The sequence below is a fragment of the Felis catus genome, chromosome B1 (genome assembly GCF_018350175.1).
Source record: "Felis catus isolate Fca126 chromosome B1, F.catus_Fca126_mat1.0, whole genome shotgun sequence".
NCBI lineage: Eukaryota > Metazoa > Chordata > Mammalia > Carnivora > Felidae > Felis > Felis catus.
In genome coordinates this window covers 39,035,596-39,055,008 of record NC_058371.1, presented here as the reverse complement: position 1 = coordinate 39,055,008, position 19,413 = coordinate 39,035,596, and the positions used below count along the sequence as shown (strand labels likewise).

Below are 19,413 nucleotides of genomic sequence, written 5' to 3'. Positions count from 1 at the left end.
AAGATAGTTTCTTCTATAACTCATAATGAGGACCGGAGAAGACCAGAAGTAAGGAGCTCAGTTGAGGAAGGTTGGGTTATCAGAACAAGCCAGGAGGAGACATGTTTGTTTGAATTAAGATGCAGCAGAGCATCTGGGAGAATTGAGACCACTGAAGTATCAGAGGGCTTCTCCACTCTGATTAATGCTTCTGAATAAAAGGGAGGCAAACAGTGTTCACATCTGGATAAAGAGCACAGTGGATGAGCATGTAACGTACCTTAACAAAACAGAGAATTGAGGTACCTGTCCATGTCCTGGAACGCTGGCTCAAGGCTGACATGAGTCGAGGCTGACTTATCGTGAAGCTAATAAAGCTTATGCTTTAGGGCCCCTGGCTTCTGTGGACCACTTCCAAGAACCCCAGGGAAGGACCTTAGCAACATGTTCACAATGTCAGATGTTCTTTTAAGATATGCCCCCCCCCCCAAAAAAAAGGAAGAAAAAACATATTTTAAGCACTTTGGTCAAGATTTCTGTCTCTGTCAGCTTTGTTCTGTCCTTCTTTTTCTCATATTGAGTATGTTAAGCGTGCTTATGAAGTTTTGAGGCTCCATCTAAGGGGAAGTTCACTGAGGATACATTTAGTTGGATTTGTGGGATATATCCATGAGGTTCACAGTCACTTTTGTGCCGGGTTTAGTGACTATGAGCTCTCCCAGTGTGGGGTACCATGCCCTCATATTTGTTTGCCTGCTGGGATGTGATTGTACAGGGCCAGAGGTCGTATTGTGATAATGATATGCCTTGTGACACCTGCACTAGTACAGCTGGATAGTGGAGAAATTAGGATTTGAATATATGGAGACAGAAACTTGTCTGTGGAATATTCTTCTAATTATCAGGCATATAAAATGATAGGTAGAGTATTCTATTGTCAATAATGCTTGGTCAAAGTGGAAGTGATCTTCTCCCAGGAATAGATTCAATGATCCAGTGCATAAAATAATAAAATTCCTGTTTAGTATTTTTCTTTGCTGACGGAAATCAGTGGAATGAATTGATCAGACTTCTTATGCATGAAGAGCACAAATCTATACTAGTACTAGATACAGGGGAAATGTCTTTGTGTGAAGTTATGCACTTTATGCACCTTAACATATTGCAACAGCTACAGTATTTTACTGTATCTTCTCATAACAAAGCCTGGTGACTCCAGAGAAAATGATGTGCAAAAGAATTACTGACACTAGTGATCCAGTGACAAAACTCCTGAACTCAATCATCAATAACTCAATGTATGGAACAGAAGAGTGATTTGATTAAGCGGCAATGCAGCTTAATACAACAAAGCAGCATCATAACCATTTGAAATTGCCTTTGAATTACTCTGTGTATGCCTCAATTTCAAATTAATTTGATAAATTTCTTCAAATTTATTGTTCATACTAAAATTAAAATACAATAAAGAAGTAGCCTGGTGGAATACCAAATTGGTAAGCAAAAAGACTGAGCTTAAAATGTAAAAATGTCTCCTATATATCACAATAGAAACTAAAAAATAAAAGAAGAGAAACTACTGATGGTTAAAACTCATGAAGGATAAGATGAGTTGATAAAGCCCATTCATTTTCTGTGAAAATGACATAGAAGAATTTTAAAAGATAATGAAGATCAGGACACTCTTAGATGGAAAAGAAAAATGTAGGTGGATCAAAATAAGAATGAAGTAAAACACAATTTGTATAGTCAAACAGTACATAAAAGCTAATATAGTTTCATTTTGATGAATTCGTAGAATTTGATAATACTGTGACCTCTCTCTTCAGCTTGTTACAATGAGCAATAATTTTATTTGACACCATTTAATGAATATATAGTTTTCTTCCCCCCAAATTATCACCCCAATAGTATTCTCAGAGAATCAAACATAACACACAGGCACACACACACAAAGATGTTTTGAAATAGACACTCTGGAAAAAATTTTTAATGATCAAAGTGTCATGAGATTCTGGCTGGCATATTCCAACACTGGATGTATCATTTTATTTGTAAACTATTTTCAAAGAGATAGACATTTCTTATATCAGGTCAGCTTTTAGACTAGACAAATATGTTGAGAAACTTCAAAAAACATAAAGATTCTACAGAACATTAGAAGCCTGTGTTTATTTGGATCACATATAGATCAAATAAAAATGTACTATGTCTCAAACAGACAAAAAGTAGTCCAGTCCTATTTTGATTGCTAAAAGAGTTGTGCTTATTTTTTTTATTATTGAAGTATAATTGACATACAGTGTTATATTAGTTTCAGGCATACAACATATTGATCAGATAATTCTGTGCATTTCTCACTGCTCACCATGATAGGTGTGGTCACCACCTGTCATCATACAACATTATTACAATATTATTAAGTATATTCCTTATGCTGTATTTTTCATCTCTGTGACTTGTTTGTTTTATGACTGGAAGTTTGTACCTCTTAATCCCTTTATCTATTTTTTCCATCCCACCACCACCTACCTCTCCTCTGGCAACCACCAGTTTGTTCTCTGTATCTAAGAGTTTGGTTTTTTTGTTGGTTTGTTCATTTGTTTTGTTTTTTAGATTCCACATATAAGTACAATGATATGGTATTTGTCTTTCTCTGTCTAACTTGTTTCACATAGCATTATAACTTCTAGGTCCATCTATGTAACTACAAATGGCAAGATCTCATGCTTTTTTATGGTTGAGTGATATTCCACTGCATATCTGTATCACGTCCTTATCCACTCATCTATCAATAGACATGTGGGTTGCTTCCATATCTTGGCTACTGTAAATAATGTTTTGATAAACATAGGGGTGCATATATCTTTTCAAATTAATGTTTTCATTTTCTTTGAGTAAATACCCAGTAATGGAATTACTGGATCATATGGTATTTTTATTTTGAATTTTTAAGGAACATCCATACTGTTTTTCATAGTGGTTGCACCAGTTTACATTTCCACCAACAATGCATGAACATTCCCTTTTTTCCCACATCTTCACCAACACTTGTTATTCCTTGTCTTTTTAAATAATAGCCATTCTGATTGGTGTAAGGTGATTTTTCATAGTGGTTTTGATTTGCATTTCCCTGATGATAAGCAAATTGAACATCTTTTCATATGTCTGTTGTCCATCTGTATGTTTTCTTTGAAAAATGTCTATTCAGTTCCTTTGCCCATTTTTTTTTAAAAAAAGATTTATTTATTTGTTTTTGAGAGAAAGAAAAAGTTCAAGTGGAGGCGGGGCAAAGAGAGAGGGAGAGTGAGAGGAAGAGAAGGATAATCCCAAGCAGCTCTGCACTGGGGCTCAAACCCACAAACCATGAGATCATGACCTGAGCCAAAGTCCAACACTTAACTGACAGAGATACCCAGGTGCCCTCTTTTGCCCATTTTTAAATCTAATTGTTTAGTTTTTTGGTGTTGAGTTGTATAAGTTCTTTATATATTTTGGATATTAACGTCTTATCAGATATATAATTTGCAAATATCTTTTCCCATTTAGTAGTTGTCTTTTTGTTTTGTGGATGGTTTCCTTTGCTGTGTAAAAGCTTTTTATTTTGGTTAGTCCCAATCGTTTATTTTTACTTTTGTTTCCCTTGCCTGAGGAGACAGATCCATAAATATGTTATTAAGGCTGATGTTCAACACATTATTGCCTATGTTTTCTTTTAGGATTTTTATGGTTTCAGGTCTGACATTTAGGTCTTTAATCAATTTTGAGATTTTTTTTGTGTATGGCATAAGAAAGTTCTCCAGTTTCATTCTTTTGCATGTAGCTGTCCAATTTTCTTGACATCATTTATTGAAAAGACTGTCTTTTCTCCATCATATATTCTTGCCTCCTTTGTTATAGATTAACTGACTTAGGCTTATTTCTGGGCTTTATGCTGTTCCATTCATCTATTTATTTTTGTGCCAGTACCATACTATTTTGGTATTTTATTTTGGTACTATTTTATACTATAGCTTTGTAGTATAGCTTGAAATCTGGGATTGTGATGCCTCCAGTTTTGTTCTTCTTTCTCAAGATTGCTTTGGCTATTTGAGGTCTTTTGTGGTTGCATACAACTTTTAGGATTATTTTGTTCTAGTTCTGTGAAAAATGCTATTGGTATTTTGATAGAGATTTCACTGAATCTGTGGATATCTTTGGGTAGTATGTACATTTTAACAATATTAATTCTCTCGGTCCATAACCATGGTGTACCTTTCCGTTTGTGTCTTCTTCAATTTCTTTCATTAATGCCTTATAGTTTTCACAGAATAGATCTTTTACCTCCTTGGTTAAATTTATTCTGAAGCATTTTATTCTTTATGGTGCAATTGTAAATGGAATTGTTTTGTTAATTTCTCTTTCTGCTACTTCATTATTAGTGTATAGAAATGCAACCAATTTCAGTGTATTAATTTTTTTTATCTTGAAACTAAATTCATTTATTCTGTAAGTTTTTTGGTGGAGTCTTTAGACTTTTCTACATATAGTATCATGTCATCTACAAATAGTGACAGTTTTATATCTTTCTTACTAATTTGAATATTTTATGTCTTTTTCTTTTTAAAAAAAATTTTTAATGTTCATTTATTTCTGAGACAGAGAGAGAGCATGAGTGGGGGAGGGGCAGAGAGAGAGGGAGACACAGAAGCAGAAGCAGGCTCCAGGCTCTGAGCTGTCAGCACAGAACCCAATGCGGGGCTCGAACTCACAAACTGTGAGATTATGACCTGAGCAGAAGTTGGTCGCTCAACCGACTGAGCCACCCAGGAGCCGCTTATGTCTTTTTCTTGGCTGATTGCTACAGCTAGGACTTCCAGTACTGGGTTGAAGGAAAGTGGTGAGAGAGGACATTCTTATCTTATTCCTTATCTTAGAGGAAAGCCTTTCAGTTTTTACCATTGAGTATGATGTTAGCTGTGTTTTCAATAACTGGACTTTATTTTGTTGAAGTATATTTCCTATAAACCCACTTTGTTGGGAGTTTTTATCATGAACATATGTTGTATTTTATAAAATGCTTTTTTCTGCATCTATTGAGATAATCATATGTTTTCTATCCTTCCTCTAGTTAATGTGATGTATCACATTGATTGATTTGTGAATAGTGAACCACTCTTTTACATCCTTGGAATAAATCCCATTTGATTGTGGTGAATGACCCTTTAATATATCATTGAATTTGGTCTGCTAATATTTTGTTGAGAATTTTATATTTATTTTCATCAAGATACTGGTCTGTAATTTTCTATTTTTGTAGTGTATTTGATTTTTGTGTCAGGGTAATGCTAGCCTCAATGAATGGATTTGGAAGTTTTTTTCCTCTTCTATTTTTTGGAATAGTTTGAGAAGAATACATATTAACTCTTGTTAACATGTTTGATAGAATTCACTTGTGAAGCCATCTGGTCCTGGTATTTGTTTGTTGAGAGTTTTTTGATTACCAATTCAATTTTGTTACTAGTAATCTCTTCAAATTTTCTATTTCTTCCTGATTCAGTTTTGGAAGATTATATGTTTCTAGGAATTTATCCATTTCTTCTACATTGTCCAACTTGTTGGCATATAATTTTAATAATATTTTCTAAATATTTTTTAATGTTTATTTATTTTTGAGAGAGAGAGACAGACAGAGAGACAGAGTGAGGGGCAGAGAGAGGAAGACACAGAATCCAAGGCAAGCTGAAGGCTCTGAGCTGTCAGCACAGAGCCAGACAGGAGACTTGAACCCACGAGCCGTGAGACCGTGACCTGAGTCGAAGTCGGATGCTTAACCAACTGAGCCACCCAGGCACCCCTAATAATATTTTCTTATGATTATTTGTATTTCTGTGGTATTGGTTATTAGTTCTCCTCCTTCATTTTTTTATTTTATTTACTTGAGTTTTCTCTTTTTTTCCTCAAAGAAGCTGGCTAAAGGTTTATCAATTTTGTTTATCTTTTCAAAGATCAAAAATGATAAGATCTTATTTTCATTGATCTTTTCTATTGTTATTTTAATGTCTATTTCATTTATTTCTTCTCTAATCTTTATTATTTCCTCTTTCTACCAGTTTTGAGCTTTGTTTGTTCTTTTTCTAGCTCCTTTATGTATGAGGTTATGTTGCTTATTTGAAAATTTTCTTATTTCTTGAGGTAGGCCTATCTATCTATAAACTTTTTTTCTTAGAACTGTTTTTGCTGTGTTCCAAAGATTTTGGACCATAGTGTTTTCATTTTCATTTGTCACCTTGTTTTTTCCAAGCTGACTATTGAATCTGATGCATTTTTGTGTGATCAACTGACAATTTTTAAAAAGTTGCTTATGCAAAATAGTTTACATAACATTAATCAAAATAACCTGAAGGGCTTTACAAAATGAGTTTGACATTCACAAAAATAAAGCAGAAAACCAATACCACTCCATAACTGTAAATTCTTCATAGGATATGACAAATCTTTTATCATTTGGTGATAATTGTGCATTAGTCATATAACAGAAAAGCCTATGCATAATTTTAGCATTATCAAATAAAAACCATTTATCTGTGACTTTATTTGGAAAAGTAAAAGAAATGGTCATCATATGATAATTCATGAAAGGCAACTGCAAAGGGCAACAAGCACCCTTTCAAATATTAATAATTATGTAGGGTACATGACATACATATCTAATTCCCTAATCTCTTTAGAGAAAAAGCTGCCCCAATAGTACTGAAGTTGTTGATTACTGCAGTATATCCACAATAGTTAATAAACTTGCTTTGCAGTCTTGTCTAATACAATGCTACCCAACAGAAATATAATATGAGTCATATTAAAATTTTCTAGTAGTCATATTAAAACAAGTAGAAAGAAACAGTTGAAATTTAATGATATTTTATTTAACCCTATGGATCTTAATATGTAACCAACAAATATATATTTAAACATTTAAAATTATTTTTTCTTGTGAACTACATCTTTGAAATCTGGTATATTCTTTATGTCACAGCGCACCTATGACTAGCCACATTTCAGGTATTCCATAGCTACATGTGGTTAGTGGTTACCAAATTGGACAGTGCAGGTATAGTAGTTGGTGTGTTTTTAAATTTTTTTTTTCAACGTTTATTTATTTTTGGGACAGAGAGAGACAGAGCATGAACGGGGGAGGGGCAGAGAGAGAGGGAGACACAGAATCGGAAACAGGCTCCAGGCTCTGAGCCATCAGCCCAGAGTATAGTTGGTGTGTTTTAAACACACATGACAACTCAGATTTTTCTTTAAAAGACCTAAATATCTAAATGCAATTAGTTTGTCTACTATAAAGTGTTCAAGCCTTGTGACATGGGTGCAAACTAATAAGCTAAAATTAACTGCAAGCCTAGATCAGATAAGGCTGACTTCTGGAGCTGAACCTCTCCAGGTGATCAAAATTTAAAAGTGCAGATCAGTAGGGCCCTCAGGAAAGTAACCAGGCAAGAACAGCAACAATGAGGTCACCAGTGAGAGCTGGTGACCAAGCAGTTGAGCCATAGGACCTCAGAGGGGTATCTTGGACAATGCTTACAGGCTATGGAAGAGACACCCAAGGCTCAAGAGTGACAGGAGGGGGCACTGAAGGAGTAATGGATGATTAACCTTCTTGAATGCCAAAAAGGGTATGCCAGGACCCTGGAGCTTTGTATAAATATGATAACTCACTGAGACTCAGAACAACCTACAGTTAGGCATTATAATCGTGAATTCACAGGTAATGCCAGTAGAACAAAGAAAGATGGGTAGTTTGTCTGACATCACACAAGGAGGCGTGGAATCCAAATTTGAATGCAGGTCTGTGTTGTTTCAAAGCCTCTGCACTCCACAGTGCCATAATGCCTCTTTTAGGAAGACTGGTATTCTGAAAATGGTTCTGGAGGTCTCAGGAATCAAAATACAAAAATTATTCTTACATCTTGACAACCTTATCCTTAATTCTGGCATTGCCTAAAAAATCGTAAGTTTTCTTACTATTACCACAGTGTCTTTCATCAAAAATGCCCTGGGAAAATACCTATTACCCACTGGCCAGGTGCAAACCAATGCAACAGCAACTGCTTAGAAGGCTTTCTGAAGATGCTTCTCATGTTATAGTTTCTTTTAGAAACACATTATGTCGTATGAGCAGAATTCAGTGTTTCTAAATTCCACTTGAACTAGTACAGTTCTTATTTCTCTCTTTTTGTTTCTCATAGCTCTTCTTCTGAAAAATTGAATTGATGGAGTTTACTCCTTCTTCTTACCTTTTCTCTCTCTCACATAGATATAACTTTTCAGCAGGAAAATTCTTCTAAAGGAACAGAGAATAAAAGCCTATGAAGTGAATCTCAATCTGAATGAATAGCCTCCAAGTAATTAAACGCTGATTGTCTCCTAAACCCTTTAGTTTCTGGTTTCTGCCTAAAGAGTGCAAGTGTTAGGTGTGAACTGAGGGCTAAAGTGGCTTGAAAAGCAACTTGGATAACTGTTGATTTGAACTGTTCACTTACTGTAGGGAGAGGCATGAATAACCTTGGAGCACCCTCATGCTTAAGTACTGATAAAAACATTAAAAACTAAGCATTAGTTCTGCCTTTGGTTATAACTTTGGTAAAAATGGGTATAACTGCCTAGCTTCAGTTCCTCCTTCATAAAATGGAAGAGATTGCCCATTTCTTGGGCTAAGTGGGCATATTGAATGAGATTAAATGAGACAATATGTGAAAGTGCCTATAGCACAGTTCCTGGATTATGGTAAATAAAATGTTGAATGAATAAACAAATGAACATTTTAAGCTTTTTGAAAATCATGTAATGAATAACTATACCAATTTATTATAAAAAGTACTTAATCCATTTCCCATACAGCTTTCATTTTTATAATTCATGGTTTGTTATCTTTAGTAGTCGACCCATGATTATACATCTTTTTTAAAACACAATTTTCACATAACCAAACAACTTCCACCTCTTTTTTCTTTATACATTAATTTTAAAGTTAAGTCAGAAATCTATATACCATGGTACATCATTATCTGCATTATCCAGAGATGGAGTCAAAAGGTTCTGAGAACCCTGCTGTTTGCACAGCCAGGAATTGACTTGGGTCTGGACACCTAATTTGACAGTGCCTCTGGTGAGTTCTGCTCAGTTCTCAGTGCACTGAGGGGAACACTGGGCTCACAGCTCAGGGATGGCCTTCATTCTAGCTGACACTATTGTTGAGAAGAGACTATTACTAGCTGCACACTCTCTCCTATGGTACTGACGATGCGTTAAGAAGCATACTGAGCAGTATCGATACACTAGGTCCCTTGTTAGTTGTCTGTTGTGGTTCATCTCACACAATCCTCACACCACCCAGTGAGGTAAGTCTAGCATTTTCCCCCAAATGGGGGAAGAGAGAGGTTCAGGAACTTGCCCAAGGTCACTTGACAGTAAGCAGCACAGCTGGAACCAGATCTAGTTCTGCAGACAACAGAGCTTAACCACTGAGCCTTATCAGCGAGAGCTGTAAAATACAACATCTGAACACCACACTGACAGTTTGAAAAGGGCAAATGTGTCTGATACAGAAGATTGTGTATTTTGGGCCCATCACACCATTTGTAGAGACCTGACTCTCAAGTAGAGTTTTTTGCAGGAGGTGATTTTCATGCTTAAGTGTTATTGTTTGGGATAATAATCAACTTTGAGGGCTCCTTAATTAATCAATACAAATGCTGTGGAGATGGAGAACTTGGGTCAAATCTTAGCCCTGCCCCTTACCAGCCATATGAACCTGGGCATACTGAATACAATAGTGCATATAAATATTTAGTTTATTGCCTAGCACACATTAAGTGCTCTATAACCATTTGCTATTATTCTTTTTATTATCAACACATTTTTGGTGCACACCTATTTTGGATAGATATCATTAATGGCACTAAGTGTTGGCTCTAAAATTTTAATATAGGAGAGATTCAGGGACAGCATTCTGGTTAGGGGAAGAAGAGAAAGCAGATTTACCTTAAAGCTGCTTAACATAACGAACAGCTTGAGAAGCCATCAGGTTTACATACCAATGTCTAGGGAGGGTAGACTGACAAACCTTAGGGGGGCTACAACTGTAAGTTCTTTAGAGAATGCATATTTCTTACCCATGGAACTGCCATTGTGCTAGAAAAGAATATCTTATACCACCACCTTTAAGAAAATCAAACATGTAAATAAATCATGTGGTAGGAGACTTCCTGAAGAAGAGATCTTACCAAGCACTTGGCAATTTGGAAGAAGGAGCTGACAATGCTTTGTGGAGGTGAGTTCAACTTCACAGATATATTTGAGGTGGGTCTTGTGGGACATGTAACAATATGCCAAACAGAGAAACATAAGAGCCAGCTAAGCAAATAAAACAGGATGAACAAAGGCTTGATAACATTTAAAGGACTGGGATAGTCAGGAAATGGCATTTTGAGGAATGGCCTAACAGTTAGTGTAGCTGCAATTTAGGATTTAGGCTGGGGGCATAATACCAGGAGATTAGCCCACAGGGATAGGTTGGCCAGATAGTCTGCCAGGGTAAAGCATTTGTACCTCATCATTTAGGTAATGGCTAGCCCCTGATAATTTTTTTTTAATTTTTATTTAAGACAGCGAGAGAGAGAGAGAGAGAGAGAGAGAGAGAGAGAAAGTGACAGAGTGTGGGAGTGAGCAGAAGAAGGGCAGAGAGAGAGAAGGAGAGAGAGAATCTCAAGCAGGCTCCATACTCAACAAGCAGCCTGACTCGGGCTTGATAGATCTCACAACCATGAGATCGTGACCTGAGCCAAAATCAAGAGTCAGATGCTTAACTGACTGAGCCACCCAGGTGCCCCAACCCCCGATAATTTTTAAAGAAGGAAATACTATGATCAAATCCTTATTTTAAGGATATAAAAAAATGAATGTATAGTGTCAACTGAGAGAGATTCCAGTTGTTTTAGTGAGAATGTGCTAGGTTGTGCTACAATAATAAACAAACCTAAAGTTTTAAGGGCTTAAAACAACTTATTTTTCTCTTCCAATGGGTTCCACATGGATCAGTAAGGGTTTTATGACACATAATCCTTCAATATTCCATCTTGGAACTGTACCATCTGGATAGAACACAAGTCCTCCTTGTCAGCAAGGGAAGGGAGAATTAATCACACAGCCTTGCCTAACTGAAGAAGGGCTGGAATTGTTGATGAGCAAATGGAATGTCTGGTGAGCCTTAACTGTCTCTGGCATGCCAGTAGAAAAAGAATTTTAAAACTATCTGGATACGACATAATAAGAGCCACTGGAGAGGTGAAGGTAGGGTTAGATGCTGTACCTAGGGGCCTAGCCAGGGCCAAGGAGCCATGGAAAAATTGGTCCTTCCACATGCTTCTATTCTTAATCCCATTCTTGCTTACAAATGGCTGTCAACTACCCTCCACTGAGATAGATGTAGATAATTCAGAAGTAAGCTGATAAAAATTCTAGGTCTAGTGGGAGCTGCAAAGACATGGTATGTGGAGATCCAAGGCCATGGTCAGTTGTCAACCCTAACAACTTTTCAGGTGTGTGGATCCCATAGTGCCCATTTCCTTTTTCACCTCTGTGTCCTACTCGTGAGAGAACATAAACTAGGTGACCTCTGCATGAGAGGGAGGGGGAGGACAGAGAAAGGAGAAAGAGAGTATAAAATTTTGTTATGTGGATAAACACATAACAAAATGTTAATCGTGGTTGTTTGGAGGTAGTGAGATTATGGATTACTTTCTTTTTCTCTTTTACTGCCTTTCTTTTCTGCATTTTCACATTTCAAAACTAAACGTTATTAGTTTTCATCATGTGGCAACTTGTTTTATTAAAACACAATATAGACGTTGTACTATGTATTCTGCCAATGGCTCTGTAAGGTTGACACTTAAAAATTTTTAAATTATTTTTTAAGTCTTTTTAAAAAACGTTTATTTATTTATTTTGAGAGAGAGATAGCACACGAGCAGGGGGAAGGGCAGAGAAAGGGAGAGATAGAATCCCAGTTAAAATCTGTGCTGCCAGCACAGAGCCTGACACGGGACTCAATCCCATGAACCAAGAGAGCATGACCTGAGCCGGAAATCAAGAGTCAAACGCTTGACACTTAAAATTTTGATTTAATTTTCTACATTATACAATGAAGAATAGAAAAGGCTAGCAAAAAATCCTCCAACTTCTCTGTGAAACTAGTCTGAGACTCAATCAAGGATCTGAGGACAGAGTTTGGGCCACTGCCTGGGAAGAATACCTCCAGAAAGGGGCTTGGGCTGGGGGAGGTCACAGGCCCGTTACTGCCATGAGGCTGAATAGCTAGCAGCAGAACCAGAATCTGCTCTCCCAGAAGCACATTTCTTCAGGGTTCGGTCAACATCTGAGTCCTTGATCTGTGTAGAGAAAATTCTCTCCCCTCTGCCCATGATTGAATAATGAAACTAATACTATTGATTGTTAAGAATCTTATGTTGATATGAATACTTTAAGAAATCCATTTATAAAGACAAAATGTACTAAGTAGCACATGTGACAGCAGCCTGGGGGCACTATTAATCTGAACAGATAAAAGATGAACACTGGAAGGACAAGAAGTTTGGGGTTTGTAATTTAAGCAATGCAAATTTTTTTTCCTGTGTGGATCAAGCCAGGATGGTAACTTGTGGTTATGTCATTGTGAACATTCTTTCCCTCTGTATCATTGGAGAAGTTACACAGTCATTCTGATTCTCCAGCTGTTTCTAATCAAATTAAATGAAAACTTGAAAAAATACTCAGAACTGAACCCACACCATCTACAGACAGTTCTTGTTTAAAGCAACACTGGGGGAGTGGAATCTTCCTATCACCTACTTACAGCATATTTATTTCATTCCTGACAGAGAGAAAAACATACTAAGAGCTATTAATTATGCAGAAGATCTATTGTATTCTTTCTTTGGTCCCCTTTCCTTTGCAGGTCTCAGTAGAGAGAGAGATTGTCTGCCAAGCCCAAGCATTTAGTAATGTGTTTGAAACAGGCCACATGTGGTAACTAAGTCCTCGGAAGACACCATAGGTTCTGAATACCGTCAGAGCCAAAAGGTCATTTAAACTCCAAGGTTAGGAAACGGGTCTGTAAGTAAAACTGCACCACATTGTTTCTTTTGGTGATAGATGCAAACATCTCATATAAAATGCTAGCGAACCATATTCTAAATGTTGTAAAGGAATAAAATGATAATTTTTTGTGTGAATTGGTATAATGGAAGTGTAATTAGTAACAGCACAGGGAACTGGTACCCAGTTTCAGTTCCCGTTTACTGGATGTCTCTGCACCTGTAATCTCACCTCTCTATGAGTTTTCTCATCAGTGTGATTGGGACAGTACTTCTCTCATTGGAGTTTTGAGTGCCTGGCTCACAGTAAGTGGGGAAACAGAAGGATGGAAAATTCTCACAGCCAGAGAGGGCAGAGTAAGGAGTTAGTTAGCCTCACCTTCTTTGGACTCAGAATCTGGGTTCTTCACCCCTAGGATGTAATGAAAGCAAAAAGCCAATGTAAGAAAATATAGGGCTATTTTTCTGAATGAGAGTAAGAAAGAATTTTTTAGTAGTATAAAAAGTGAAAGAACCATAAAGTAAAATGTATAGATTTAACCACACAAAAATTTAAAAATTTATATAAATAGGGGCGCCTGGGTGGCGCAGTCAGTTAAGCGTCCGACTTCAGCCAGGTCATGATCTTGCGGTCCGTGAGTTCGAGCCCCGCGTCAGGCTCTGGGCTGATGGCTCAGAGCCTGGAGCCTGTTTCCGATTCTGTGTCTCCCTCTCTCTCTGCCCCTCCCCCATTCATGCTCTGTCTCTCTCTGTCCCAAAAATAAATAAACGTTGAAAAAAAAATTAAAAAAAAATTTATATAAATAAAAAAACACTTTCTAAAAATTTAAGAGGTAAATACAACTGAGCAAAAATTTACAACATATATTGGTTAATATTCTAAGTATATAAAAAAGCCAAGTGTTTAAAAAGATGAACAGTCAATTTTTAAAAAAGACAAAATACATACACTAAAAATTTACAAATAAGAAATAAAAATGGCCAATATACATGTAGGAAAATACTGAAAAATTATCCAGAACACTTCATAAGTTGAAAGAATGTCCAAGACCTCTGCTCTGATTCCCTTTTTCCCTCAGGCTCCCAGCTTGTAGTGAGCTGGGAACATGAGAGCTGACAGGATCTAGCCACTGCTGAGTTCTGGCTCCCTTCAGGCCACTCTCCTCCACACTGTATGGTCCAGCCTGCAGGACACAGTAGACTTATGGCATTCTCAGATTTAACCTTCCTGGTGTTGACAATTTGTGACCTACTCTGCTGAGGCTTGAATTTTAATCATAGTCGTGTAAGGTTGATGATCAGTTAGCTGGTGAGTGAGCCTAACTGACTGCTAAGCATTCCCAGTTAACTGTGCTTTACTGTTTCATGGTTAAAGCCCATTCTCATACAGTAATAAAAACTGTTTCTTTATGCAAAGTGATCAAGAAAGAAAGAAAATAGCATGGTGGTAGAAGTCAAGTCAAAGCACAAAGGTCTTAGAAACTTTTTGATCTTGGTTAGAAGAAAAAACATCTTGGGTATAAAGCATACTGTTCTACAAAGGCAGTAACAATATTCACAAACAGAATGTTCTAGAAGGTTACCCTTTTGAATGTTAAGGAGTCTACTGAATTGTTCTTCCCTGAATGCATGTTGCTTTAAGATCTGATGCCTTTGCCTTCCCTGTTTTTCACCCTCTTTGCTTCCCTTCTTCCCCATAAGGCCAAGTCCCAACACTTCTTCTGAGAAGCCTGGGCTGCAAATGGGCAGAGGGCATCACATCATCTTTGTATTCGCTTCACACTTTGTGTATGAAAAATGTAACATGGAGGTTAACAGCATAGACTCCTGAGCCAGAACATCTGGGTGCAATCCCAGCCCTGCCACTTATAGACTGTGTGATCTTAAGACAGTTACTTCTCTGCATCTCAGTGTCTTCATCTGCAAAATGATGATAAAAATAGCAACTACTCATAGCAACGTTGTAAGCCTTAAGGTAGTTAGTAGGGTTCTTAGGACAGTGTCTGACACATACCAAATGCTGTTTTATCATTCTCCTATAAAACTTCCCATACTTTATTGTAGTTAACTGTTTATATGCAGAGCAGGGTTGAAAAAGAAAAAAAGAGGACTACCAAAACTCAGTTGTGCAGATAAAGTGTACTTTCTTTAATTTGTTTATAGATTTTCTGAACTTCCTCATGACTGAGAACTGCCACCTCTACTCCTCTTGCTCTGGGAGATAAAGCAACCAAATTTACTCCAGCTTTGTAAACTGAGTTTGATCCAGTAATTTAAATAGCCCATTGATAATGCTATCTTTGAAATAATTGCTTAGACTCTTTTGCAGCCCTCCAAACCTCATCTGACTCCTCTGCGTTGGCCTCTGAGTTTCCGGAGGGAGGGAGGATGCCCTGCCTCTGATGGGGGAGTGTACAAGGCTCTCCAATACACGCAGTGCTTTCTGGTCCTCTCTTATCCCAGCTGAGAGGCTGTGCTGGCCTTCTACCGGGGCCTGCTGCTAATAAACTCACACTCATCTCTTTCTCAGCTCCGAAAGACCTACTAGCCTCTTTTGCTGACTTAGCTCCACCAGCTGTGGCCTCCTCCAAGTCCCTGTTGTGTGTTTCGCCTTGTTTCAGGTAATCTACCCCTAGCTCTCTTGCTGTTAGCTGCCTCTCAACTTAGTATCCCCACCACATGAGATGCGTGAGGAGCTCAGGAGTGCAAACTAGACCCTTTCTCTGCCTGAACATGCTGCTCTGCTCTATGATTCATTCAGGGGCAACTAGCCCCCAGAATTTCCAAATTCTCTCAAACATACAACTGCCTCTTTTTTAAAATGTTTATTATTATTATTGAGAGAGAGAGAGGAAAAGACAGAGTGCAAGCAGGAGAGGGGCAGAGAGAGAGGGAGACACAGAATCCAAAGTGCTCTGAGATGTTAGCATAGGGCCTGATGCAGGGCTCAAACCCACGAACAGTGAGATCATGACCTGAACCAAAGTCAGATGTTTAACCAACTGAACCACACAGGCGCCCAGCAACTGCCTCTTTTGACCATCATATTCCCACTATACCTGGGAGTAGAATGGGGGCTTTCCTCCATTTCTTGCAGATTGTCCCCTGTTGCCCTTACATGGAACTCTGGTCTTGACAGCTGGCCTGGAACTTAATATAGCTTTCTTCCCTTCATATCCTATCTGAATAGTGCCTGCCTTTAAAGCCTATTTTGTAAGTGAAAAATCCAATTCAAAAATTAGATTCATTAGAATCTAAATGCTAATGCTTTCTTTTCCCTTTGGCATTCGTGCTTAAACATTTTTAATCCCCTCAAGGCTGACAAAGAAAGGTTAAATACAGTAAATTACCACCCAACACACACACACACACACACACACACACGCACACACACAACTGGAAACATCAGCCCCATTATCTGAGTTTGTCTCACAGCCCCTGAGCTCTGCAGAGACTGTCCCATTCACTGAGCTGGGTCTGTCTCAATTTGAATACGGGCACTACCACTTACCTTGGGACTTTAGGCAAGTTACGTGGTCTATCTGTGTCTATTTTTTCATCTGTAAAATACAGATAAGAATATGATTTTGTGGGATTCTTTTGAGGGTTAAATAAATACATGAAAAATGTTCAGAGCAATGTGCCTGGCAGCAATAACTGCTCAAAAAGTGAGAATCATTATTGCTATTAGCTCAGCACTTCTCCAGAGTAGTTTGCTCAATAAATGTTCATTGAAAGATCATACAATGAGATATAGATCAGGAGTTCTGATTATCAGCATAGAAATATGAGTTTAATAGCCTTGTATCCTTATACTACATATCTTTTGCAATCATGTGTCTTTAATCCTTACTCATAAGGAAAACCCCAACTAGCCTTTCTTTCACCTAATGCCATGCATTTAAATATTTGATACTTATTCCCAAAGCTACTTTTAAAAATTGGTCTTAGAGGGATGCTGGAAGACAGTGGCATAGGAGGATGCTGGGCTCACCACGTCCTGCTGACTGCTTAGATTCCACCCACATCACCCTAAATAATCCAGAAAACCACTGGAAGACTAGCAGAACAGACTGTCCAGAGCCAAGCATAGACAAGAGGCCCACGGAAGAGGGTAGGAAGGGCAGAGAGGCGGTGTGTGCTACGAGGACTGGCAGAAGGGAGCCGGGGGGGTAGAGGGGCAGCCTGCCAGGCAAGGCAGAGCCCCCTAAGTCTGGCTTGCAAAAAGTGGAGGGGCCAGACTGCACGAGTTCTGACAGCCAGGGGGACTTAACATCTGGAATGTTAAAAGTCAATGGCTCTGCTCTCAGAGAATGGGGAGGGTGAGAGGACGCCAGGAGGGAGAGTGGTTGAGTCCCAAAAAGACAGAGCTTGGCAGGGGAACAAAGGCACTGGCAAGTACCATTTCCCTTTCCCATCCCCCAGCCGAAATTCCAAAGGGAACCAGTTCCTGCCACCGAACTTGATTGCACCGCCCAAATGCCTAACACTGTGCTTATGTGGATCCATCCCTCACATGGGCCTGCCTGCCTCCTGGTGCTGCAGAGTCCCTCCCTCAGGGGGCCACTGAGGACTGGGCTAGCTAAGCCTGCCCATCCTGCTCCTGTGCACCTTGTGGATCCACCTGATCTAATAAGCCCTTGGCCAGATCCCATGGAAGCAGCACCACAAGCCTGGAAATGTGCAAGCAGCCCAGACAGGGACCACACCACTCCACAGTGAGTCCTGCCCCTGGGAGAGGGGAAGATAAGGTACACACCAGTCTGACTGCGGCCCAAGCAGTGGGCTGGAGGCAGACATCGGGTCTGACTGCAGCCCTACCCACCAGCACAAGTTTCTCCAGACTGCACAAGGGAAGTGCCCTGCAGTTTGGAGCTACTTCAGGGACTACCCAAAATGATGAAATGGAAAAATTCTCCTCAAAAGAAATTACACAAAGTAGTGGCAACTAACAAATTGATCGAAACTGATTTAAGCAATATAACAGAACAAGAATTTAGAATAATAGTCATAAAATTAATCGCTGGGCTTGAAAAAAGCATAGAGGAAAGTAAAGAACCTGTTGCTACAGAGATCAAGGGACTAAGAAATAGTCATGAGGGACTAAAAAATGCTATAAACGAGGTGCAAAATAAAATGGAGGTGGCCATAGCATGGATTGAAGAGGCAGAGGACAGAATAGGTAACTTCAAAGATTAAATTATGGAAAAAGAGGAAGCTGAGAAAAAGATTAAAAAAATCCAGGAGTATGAGGGGAGAATTACAGAACTAAGTGATGTAATCAAACAGAAAAATATCCATATCGTAGGTATTCTGGAAGAAGAAGAGAGAGAAAGGGGCTGAAGGTATACTTGAACAAATCATAGTTGAGAACTTCCCTGATCTGGGGAAGGATAAAGGAATTGAAATCCAAGAGGCATAGAGAACTCCCTTCAGACATTACTTGAATGGATCTTCTGCATGACATATCATAGTGAACAGGCAAAATACAAGGATAAAGAGAAAATTCTGAAAGCAGCTAGGGATAAACAGGCTCTAACTTACAAAGGTAGACACATAAGAGTAGTGGCAGACCTACGTACTGAAACTTGGCAGGCCTGAAAGGAATGGCAGGAAATATTCAATGTGATGAACAGGAAAAATATGCAGCCAAGAATCCTTTATCCAGCAAGTCTGTCATTCAGAATAGAAGGAGAGATAAAGGTTTACCCAAACAAAGAAAAACTGAAGGAATTCATCACCACTAAATCAGCCCTACAAGAGATCCTAAGGGGGTTTCTGTGAGTGAAATGTTGCAAGGACCACAAAGTACCAGAGACATCACTACAAGCATGAAACCTACAAATAACACAATGACTCTAAACCCATATCTTTCAATAATAACACTGAATGTAAATGGACTAATTGCTCCAACCAAAAGACATAGAGTATCAGAATGGATAAAAAAACAAGACCCATCTATTTGCTGCCTACAAGAGACTCATTTTAGACCTGAGGACACCTTCAGATTGAAAGTGAGGAGATGGAGAACTATCTATCATGCTACTGGAAGTCAAAAGAAAGCTAAAGTAGCCATACTTACATCAGACAGACTAGATTAAATTGAAGGCTATAACAAGAGATGAAGAAGGGCATTATATAATAATTACAGGGTCTATCCATCAGGAAGACCTAACAATTATAAATGTCTATGCACAAAATTCGGATGGACCCAAATATATAAAACAATCACAAACATAAGCAACCTCATGGATAAAATGTGGTAATTACAGGGGACATTAATACTCTACTTACA

General features: G+C 38.4%; 1 protein-coding gene across 19 annotated transcripts in view; it reads left to right on the top strand.

Moving 5' to 3' along the window:
* Positions 1 to 19,413, top strand: part of PSD3 (pleckstrin and Sec7 domain containing 3) — a 785,560-nt gene that overhangs the window by 40,898 nt on the left and 725,249 nt on the right. For 9 of the 19 annotated variants that reach the window (XM_045055440.1, XM_023252529.2, XM_045055431.1 and 6 more), the window contains exons 1-2: positions 11,093 to 11,226; positions 12,980 to 13,121. The exons of 1 other annotated variant lie outside the window; for it this stretch is intronic. The gene's annotated coding sequence lies outside the window, so the exon portion shown is untranslated. Of the gene's footprint in view, positions 1 to 11,091; positions 11,317 to 11,355; positions 11,565 to 12,979; positions 13,138 to 19,413 lie in introns of those variants that run through there. 9 more of the 19 variants (XM_045055446.1, XM_045055445.1, XM_045055434.1 and 6 more) reach the window with 8 other exon arrangements.